The 8,272-nt window shown below is 50.0% G+C and overlaps 1 protein-coding gene across 6 annotated transcripts in view; it reads left to right on the top strand.

Moving 5' to 3' along the window:
• LOC108307919 (NADPH--cytochrome P450 reductase) overlaps window positions 1-8,272 on the top strand; it is a 103,078-nt gene that overhangs the window by 35,712 nt on the left and 59,094 nt on the right. The window contains exon 1 of one of the 6 annotated variants that reach the window (XM_017533452.2): window positions 2,706-2,801. The exons of 2 other annotated variants lie outside the window; for them this stretch is intronic. The gene's annotated coding sequence lies outside the window, so the exon portion shown is untranslated. 3 more of the 6 variants (XM_017533453.2, XM_017533454.2, XM_037740262.1) reach the window with 3 other exon arrangements.

Raw genomic sequence — 8,272 nt, forward strand, 5'->3', positions numbered from 1 at the left:
AAAAAAAAAAAAAAAAAGAGTTGAAGATCAGCCTGGTAAACATGGTGAAACCCTGTCTTTACTAAAAATATAAAAACTAGCCAGGTATGGTGGTGTGCACCTATATTTCCAGCTACTCAGGAGGCTGAGACAGGAGAATTGCTTGAACCCAGGAGATGGAGGTTACAGTCAGCCTAGATTGTGTCACTGCACTCCAGCCTGGGGTGACAGAGTGAGACCCTGTCTAAAAAAAGAGAAGCTTCCTTGCCAGTAGGTGTAGCAGAAACCAGAGGTGGACATAGTCAGGAAGCCAGCTGGGCATGGTGGCTCACACCTGTAATCCCAGCACTTTGGGAGGCCGAGGCAGATGGATCACCTGAGGTCAGGAGTTCCAGACCAGCCTGGCCAACATGGTGAAACCCTGTCTCTATTAAAAATACAAAAATTAGCTGGGTGCAGTGGCTCACAACTGTAATCCCAGCTACTTGGGAGGCTGAGGCAGGAGAATCACTTGAACTCAGGAGGCAGAGGTTGCCGTAAGCCCAGATCGTGCCACTGCACGCCGGCTGACACAGTGAGACTGCATCTCAAAGCAGGGACAGCAGAAAAGATAAGAGGAAGTCCTGAAGATAGAATTCACAGGACCTGGTTAGTGGTTCAATGGGAAAAGCCCAAAGAGATAAAATGCCTGTTTCCTGATGTTTCCTTAGTGATGCTATGATATGATTAGCAGAGAGAGAAGACTCAGTGTTTTAGGAGTTCTGGTTTCACAAAAAAGCAGGGGGCATGGAGTCAGAGTTCAAATTTGGAGTGTCACTGGGACAGCCAGGGGAGATATCCAACAGAGGGTAGAAAAGATGGCACAGAGTATCAGAGAGCTGGGTGATGAATTTTTCCGCAGCTCTCTCCAGGGGCGAATGTGGGAATTACCTGTTCAATCCCTTAGCTGGACAGGTATTGTACCCCACCCTGAGGACTACTGCATTCATCCAATCTGTTGGAGGGACTGGTTTCTGGACATAGGAAGCCTGGTACCTGGACCATGGTGATAATATCTTTATATAGGATTTTGCTATTTTCACAATATTTTAAAGACGAAGAGTGGATGGGAATGGTGGCTCACATCTGTAATCCTTGCACTTTGGGAGGCCGAGGCAAGGGATCACTTGAGGCCAGGAGTTCGAGACCAGCCTGGGCAACATAGTGAGACCTTGTCTCCACAGTAAATTAAAAAATTAGGCTGGATGCAGTGCTCACACTTGTAATCCCGGCACTTTGGGAAGCCAAGGTGTGAGGACGGCTTGAGGCCAGGAGTTTGAGAGCAGCCTGAGAAACATGGCAAAACACCATGTCTACAAAAAAATTTCAATTAACTTTCTTTAAAGTGAAAAATAAAAATAAAAAAAAATTAGCCAGGGTGATGCCACATGTCTGTAATTCCAGCTGTGAGGGAGGCTGAGGCGGGAGGATCACATTAGCCTAGGAGGTGGAGGCTGCACTCCAGCCTGGGTGACAAAGGGAGATTCCGTCTCAAAAATAAATAATATATATATTATTATAGAACATATTTGTATAATATATAAATATGCTATATTTATATATTTGTTATATATAAAATACACAATATATAAAAATATCATATATATATTTTCTGAGACAGAGTCTCGCTCTGTCCACCACGCTGGAGTGCAGTGGTGCAATCTCGGCTCACTGCAACCTCTGCCTCCTGGATTCAAGGGAGTCTCCTGCCTCAGCCTACCAAGTAGCTGGGATTACAGGCACCTGCCACCATGCCCGGCGAATTTTTGTATTTTTAGTAGAGACGGGGTTCTGCCATGTTGGCCAGGCTGGTCTCAAACTCCTGACCTCAGGTGATCCATCAGCCTCGGCCTCCCAAAGTGCTGGGATTACAGGCATGAGCCACCGTACCCGGCCTCCTGCTTGGTCACTTCCCACCCTCAACTGGCCAGCCTTCAAATTCGAGCTCTAGGCAGGGTGCGGGGCCTCACGCCTGTAATCCCAGCATTTTGAGAGGCCGAGGAGGGAGGATCGCTTGAGGCCAGTTCGAAACCAGCCTGGGCATCATAGCGAGACCGCATCTCTGCAAAAATTAAAATAAAATAAAATAGCTAGGTGTGGTGGCGTGCGCGAGTAGTCCCCGGTACTGGGAGGCTTAAGTGGTAGAATCGCCTAAACCCCAGGAGTTGAAGGCTGCAGTGAGCTGTGATTGCACCACTGCACTCCAGCCCGGGCGTCAGAGCGAGACCCTGTCTCTAAAACCAAACACGCGCCCTCCGCAGTCAGATTGGATGGAGGGAACCCAGGGACACGACCCGGGCCTGCAGCCTCGCCCTCTTCAGGTGAGGAAACTGAGGGTCGTGGAAGGGACAATGGGGCGATCACAAGCGAGCGGTGGCCCCAAGGAGGCCAGACCGGCCGGCGCACAGCTACGGCCCTGCAGTGACCCCCAGGAGGGTGGGCAGCCGGCCCGGTGAACCGCAGGGTCGGAGCTGGAGAAGTTATGGTTGTAGCGGCTGCCGCCAGGCGACTCAACCACCCCCAGAACGACTCACTTTGGTTTCTCCGCGGGGTAATCCAGCCCAGCCGCGAGGGGGAGTGGCCAGACGGGCCGTACCAAGAGCGCGGATTCGCTGAAGGGGAGGAGCGCGGGGCCACTGTAGTGCGCAAGGCTTGAGTGGGCGGGGCGGCGGCCCTATGGCCACGCCTCCACCCCCGCGGCCGGCACGGGCGGTGGTAGCGCCTCAGTGGCGCGGGCCTGCGTCCTGCCCAGGGGCCCGCAGAGAGCTGACGGGCTGCCAGCGGTGAGTTCGAGCCTTCGCGCTGACAGCCGGGTGGGTGAGGTCGGGCCCCGGGGTTCGGGGTTGCCGGGCGCCTCAGTTCGCCGCGGCCGCCCGGCTCTCCGCGTCGGGGTGGGTTCTCTGGCTGGGGCGCTGCGCGTCTCGCCCGACTCTCGGGCGGAAGGCATGGCTTCCACCCCGGCCCTCCGCGTCACCCTTCCCCTAGAACTGACCTGCGGCGGCCTGAGGATCGACTTTTCCACAGCCTGGGCCTAGGGAGCCTGGCAGGGCCTCGGCTGAGGATCGGGGCTCGGGGTCCAGTCCCCGCACCGCCGCCCCCCACGGGCTAAGCCACTTGTAAGTCTCCGTGCCTCAGTTTCCTCATCTGTACGATGGGCCTCGGGAGGCAGAGAATTCCGGGGGCACTTAACGTGAGAGGCGCTCGGTGCGTGCCAATGGGAGCCAAATCTGACCCTGCAGTATCAGGTGGGCTGAACCGAGCCCCCCCAGCCCGGCATGCATTTCTCCCTGAGTGTAGTCCCCCTCTCAGGCAGGTGTCTCGGCGGCCCCCGCAACACACCTTTCCCGGCTCTCCTGGGGAGCTGAAACACCCTTGGCTGGTGGGAGCAATTGGGTAAGAGTTCGAGGTCGCCTGGGCTCCAGGGGTTTCAGTGAGCTTGACCTCAACTTTCTGCGTGTTGTTTTAAAGCGAGTTACTCTTGTGTAAACTGGTGACCAGTCAAGGAGTTTGGGGCTGTTTCAATGAAAGTGACTGTCTCCTTTCTTAAGCCCTTAAAGCTGCAGTCTTGCCTTGCCTCTGAGCTTGGCCAAGCTGGAGAATGATGCCAGCACAGAGACAGGACTGGACTGGGTGCCCTGGCTTTGAGTCTTGGCTAACTGTAATAGCACGATACCGGCCTGAGCTCGTTTTCTGATCAGTGGGTCGGGTAGTAAGACAGCACCCTGCTCTCCCCACAGGGTTGAGATTCTGAGGATCAAGACAGGGTCCCAGAGAGTGGCATAGAGAACTTTAGTCTTCCTGGTAAGCAGAGCGTTTATGGAACCCTCTGGAATCCAGTGTCCCCACCGTTGTTGACTGCTGTAATTCCTCAGGTCTTGTTTTATGGAGAAGGCATTGATTGATTAACCTCTTAATAAGAATTCCCTCTTGAGTGGTTATGGAGTTGGCTTGGTCAGGAGAAAAGCCCCAAAGTCCCAGTTAGTAAACTAGGAAACCCAGAAGGGTCCACTTCCTTTTTTTTGGGGGAGGAGGGCTGTCTTCGAAGTTCTTATTTTCCTGGTTTTTGAGCTACTTCGGACCTTCATACCATCTAATGTTGGAAACTGTTTCTCTGAGCAGATAGCTTATTATAAAAAGTATTTGTGCAACATCATTTCAGAGAATGGAATGTTAGCTTCCAGTTGTGTGGTGGTGTGGACACTTAGGAGTCGTCTTAATTCTCCAAAATTCTTCAGGTCTAGCACTTGAAAAAATAATAGGTAGATTTGAAATGAAACAACCCAGCGATATTCCTGAAAATAGCAGCATTGACCGCAGCCAGTGTAAATCAGGTGTTCATCATCCTGGGTAGTAGGAGTTTGTAAATCTCACAGAATCCTTCAAGTTTGCTGCCTGACAAACTTGAATCTTAGGACCTGCTGTTGGTTGACTCTGTGTTAATCCACCCTTTACCCCTTGAAAATCAGGATCTGCATTGGGTAAGTCTGTGTATACTTAGGAGGCAGACCAACTGAAATCAAACCTGTTAGCAAATCCGGAACGTTTACTTGTGAAGCCCATGGAACTTTTCAAGTTAAAAATAATTAAGCTTTTAAGGAATTATTTTTTTTGAGACAGGTCTCATTCTGTGGTGCAGGCTGGAGTGCAGTGGCACGATCATAGCTCACTGCAGCCTCAACCTCCAGGATTCAAGCAATCCTCCCTCCTTAGCCTCCAAAGAAGCTGGGAGTACGGGCACGCACCACCACACCCAGCTAATTTTTTAAATGTTTTTGTAGAGATTTGGTTTTGCCATGTTTCCCAGGCTGGTCTCGAACTCCTGGTCTCAAGTGATCCTCCTGCTTTGGCCTCCTAAAGTGCTCAGATTACAGGTGTGAGCCACCATGCTTGGCTTTCTTATTTCTTATTTATTTATTTATTTTTTCTGATGGAAGTTCATGAAGTTATGGGACCTTTCATGGTTCCAGAGAGGTTGGCCGCTCCTGAAAGAGCCTCAGCGTCCTTGTGCTTTGGGGAGGAGCAGAAGAGTGGATTGGGAGAAACAGAGGTCAGGGTCTAGCAGGAGCACTGTGTGCGGCCTCAGTTGAGCACTTAGGAATTTAACTTTTTGTTATATGTCAGACTCACCTACAAACTAGAGTTAGGAAAAAGTGAAGTAGAGAAATTACAATTTCCTGTTTTTGAGACTGAGTTCGCTTGGTTTCCCAGGTGGGAGCACTGTTGGCTCACTGCAGCCTCCACCTCCTGGGTTCAAGTGATTCTCCTGCCTCAGCCTCCCGAGTAGCTGAGATTACAGGTAACCACTACCTGTCCAAAGATTTTGTGCTCATTAGCACACAGCCTCCCAGGTGGTTATAGCCTTAAAAGACTTTAAAATGACAATTCTAGGCCGGGTACAGTGGCTCATGCCCGCAATCCCCACTGAGTCCAGGAGTTTGAAACCAGCCTGGGCAACACGGCGAATCCCTGTTTCTCAAAAAAAAAATAAAAACCGCATACACACAGATACAAATTGCAGTGGCTCACACCTTTAATCTCAACATTTTGGGAGGCTGAGGTGGGCAGATCACTTGAGGTCAGGAGTTCGAGACCAGCCTGGCCAAAATGATGAAACCCTGTCTCTACTAAAAATACAAAAATTAGCCAGGTGTGGTGGTGCATACCTGTAATTCCAGGTACTCGGGAGGCTGAGGCAGGAGAATTGCTTGAACCCGGGAGGTGGAGGTCGCAGTGAGCCAAGATCACGCCTCTGCACTCCAGCCTGGGTGACAGAGTGAGACTCTGCCTCAAAAAAAAAAAAAATAATAATAATAGCAACTTGTTTTGCTGTGCTGTTCTGTCATCTGGCATTAAGCAGAAATTTGGACCCACCGCGCAGGTGGGAGAAGCACCTGAGTCAGAGGTCACTTACCTGCTTGCGCCGGCCACTGGCCTACACCAAGCCTTAGTTTCTTTGTCCGTGAAGTCAGAGACAGAATCCCCACTCCACCTGCCTCTGGGACAGCTCAGGAGGTGTTACCCTGTCAACAGTGGGTCCTGCTTCCTCTTCTTGGCAGTATTTGGATACCTGTGTTGTGATACAGAAAAAAACACACATTTGGCCTCAGGATCTGTGTAGTTTCTGGTTTGGGCACTTGAGACCTCTCACAGGGAAGGAAGCAAACGTAAGAATCAACAAGAATGGCATGGTACGTTCCATTCATTCTTGAGGTGATTGGGTAAGGTGTTTATTGGTACTCAGCCTGGTGTTTGTTTCCACAACGGGACTACATGGAAGAGGTGATGTTTGGGTCGGGTCTTGGCGGATTGCTAGGAGTTCTCTGGGTCCACCCAAGCTTTGGGGGCGTGTAGGGTATAGGTTGCATGAGGCTGAGGTTGCGTGGTGGCACTTGTCTGGAATAGTCTTAGGAACCATGTGAAGAGATGGGAAGGTGTTTTAAAAGGTCAGGGCTGTGTGACTAGCTCAGAACAGTGTTTTCTTTCCTTCCCTTTTTTTTTTTTTTTTTTTTTTTTTTAAGACAGGGTCTCACTCTGTCACCCAGGCTGGAGTGCAGTGGTGCGATCTTGGCTCACTGCAACCACCGCCTCCTGGGTTCGAATAATTCTCGTGCCTCTGCCTCCTGAGTAGCTGGGATGACAGGCGTGCGCCACCACGCCCGGCTCAGGAACAGCGTTTCCTTGCACTGCGTATTTTCCTACTGCCTGATAGCCTTCTGGTTGAACGAACAACCATTTGGGAAATTTGTAGTGTGCCTAAATTTGCAGTCATACTGTTTTAGAGCTCTACATCTTAAAAGTTTTTCCTCCCCAAGCAAGACGTTTACATCAGTTGTATACTTGTTGGGATTAGTGTGCACACGCCTGTGTGTGTGTGTGTGTGTGTGTGTGTGTGTGTGTGTACATACGAGAGAGAGAGAGATGGTGGAGTCCATGGGGCAAACCATGGTTCTTTGCAGGTTGGTGGCTCCGGCTGGATGGGTTCACTGGAGCCACATTCGTCAATTTGTTTGTTTGTTTGTTTCTCTCTCTCTCTCTCTTTTTTTTTTTTTTTTTTTTTTTTTGTATAAGCCACTTTTTTGCTCTAAGTTTAAATCCTTCATTTTTGAGACGGAGTCTTTTTCTGTTGCCCAGGCTGGAGTGCAGTGGCATGATCTTGGCTCATGGCAACCTCCGCCTCCTGGGTTCAAGTGATTCTCCTGCCTCAGCCTGGCAAGTAGCTGGGACTGGGACTACAGGCACCCGCCACCATGCCTGGCTAATTTTTTGTATTTTTAGTAGAGACGGGGTTTCACCGTATTATCCAGGATGGTCTCAATCTCCTGACCTCGTGATCTGCCCGCCTTGGCCTCCCAAAGTGCTGAGATTACAGGTGTGAGCCACCGTGCCTGGCCATCTCTCTCTCTCTCTGTACCCCTCTCTCTCTCGCTTTCTTTCCTTCTTTTTTTTCTTTCTCTCTCTCTCTTTATTATTGTTATTTGTGGAAGTGGGGTCTGGCTGTGTTGCCCAGGGTGGTCTTGAACTCCTGGCCTCAAATGAGCCTCCTGCCTCAGCCTCCCAAAACACTGGGATTATAGGCATGAGCCACTGTGCCCAGCCCAGTAACTGTTACTTCTGATGCTGGTCGATGTGCAACTCGGTTGATGCTTGGCCGTGTTGTCAATGAAGCTCCGGGGAACCTGATCCTTATGATGGCTTGTGCAGCAAACTGTTGATGTGCAAAGCTTATTTATTTCACTTATAAAGAGGTGACTTGTATAGGGGGATATTTAAGAATTGTCCTTTAATTGGAGTGCTGGAGGGTGTGGCTTTTGGATCTCCTTTGTGTAACAACTATACACAGCTGAGAGAATTGTACACATACTTTCCTGAAATGCATCAGTTTTAAGGCTAACCTAGAATAATGTGGTGGCCAGACTGTGGTGCTGTCAGCTGTGGACTGTTCTCCAAGAGTTGAATTCTTTTTTTTTTTTTTTTTTTTTTTTTTTTTTTTTTTTTTTTTTTTTTTTTTTTTTGTCTCTTTTTTTCGCCCAAGCTGGAGTGCAGTGGTATGATCTCGGTTCACTACAACCTCTGCCTCCTGGGTTCAAGAGATTCTCCTGCCTCAGCCTCCCGAGTAGCTGGGACTACAGGCACGCACCACCACACCCAGCAAATTTTTGTATTTTTAGTAAGATAGGGTTTCACTATGTTGCCCAGGCTGGTCTTGAATCCCAGACTCCAAATGATCCACCTTCCTTGGCCTCCCAAAGTGCTG

Source organism: Cebus imitator, unplaced genomic scaffold, assembly GCF_001604975.1.
Source record: "Cebus imitator isolate Cc_AM_T3 unplaced genomic scaffold, Cebus_imitator-1.0 Scaffold82, whole genome shotgun sequence".
Taxonomy (NCBI): domain Eukaryota; kingdom Metazoa; phylum Chordata; class Mammalia; order Primates; family Cebidae; genus Cebus; species Cebus imitator.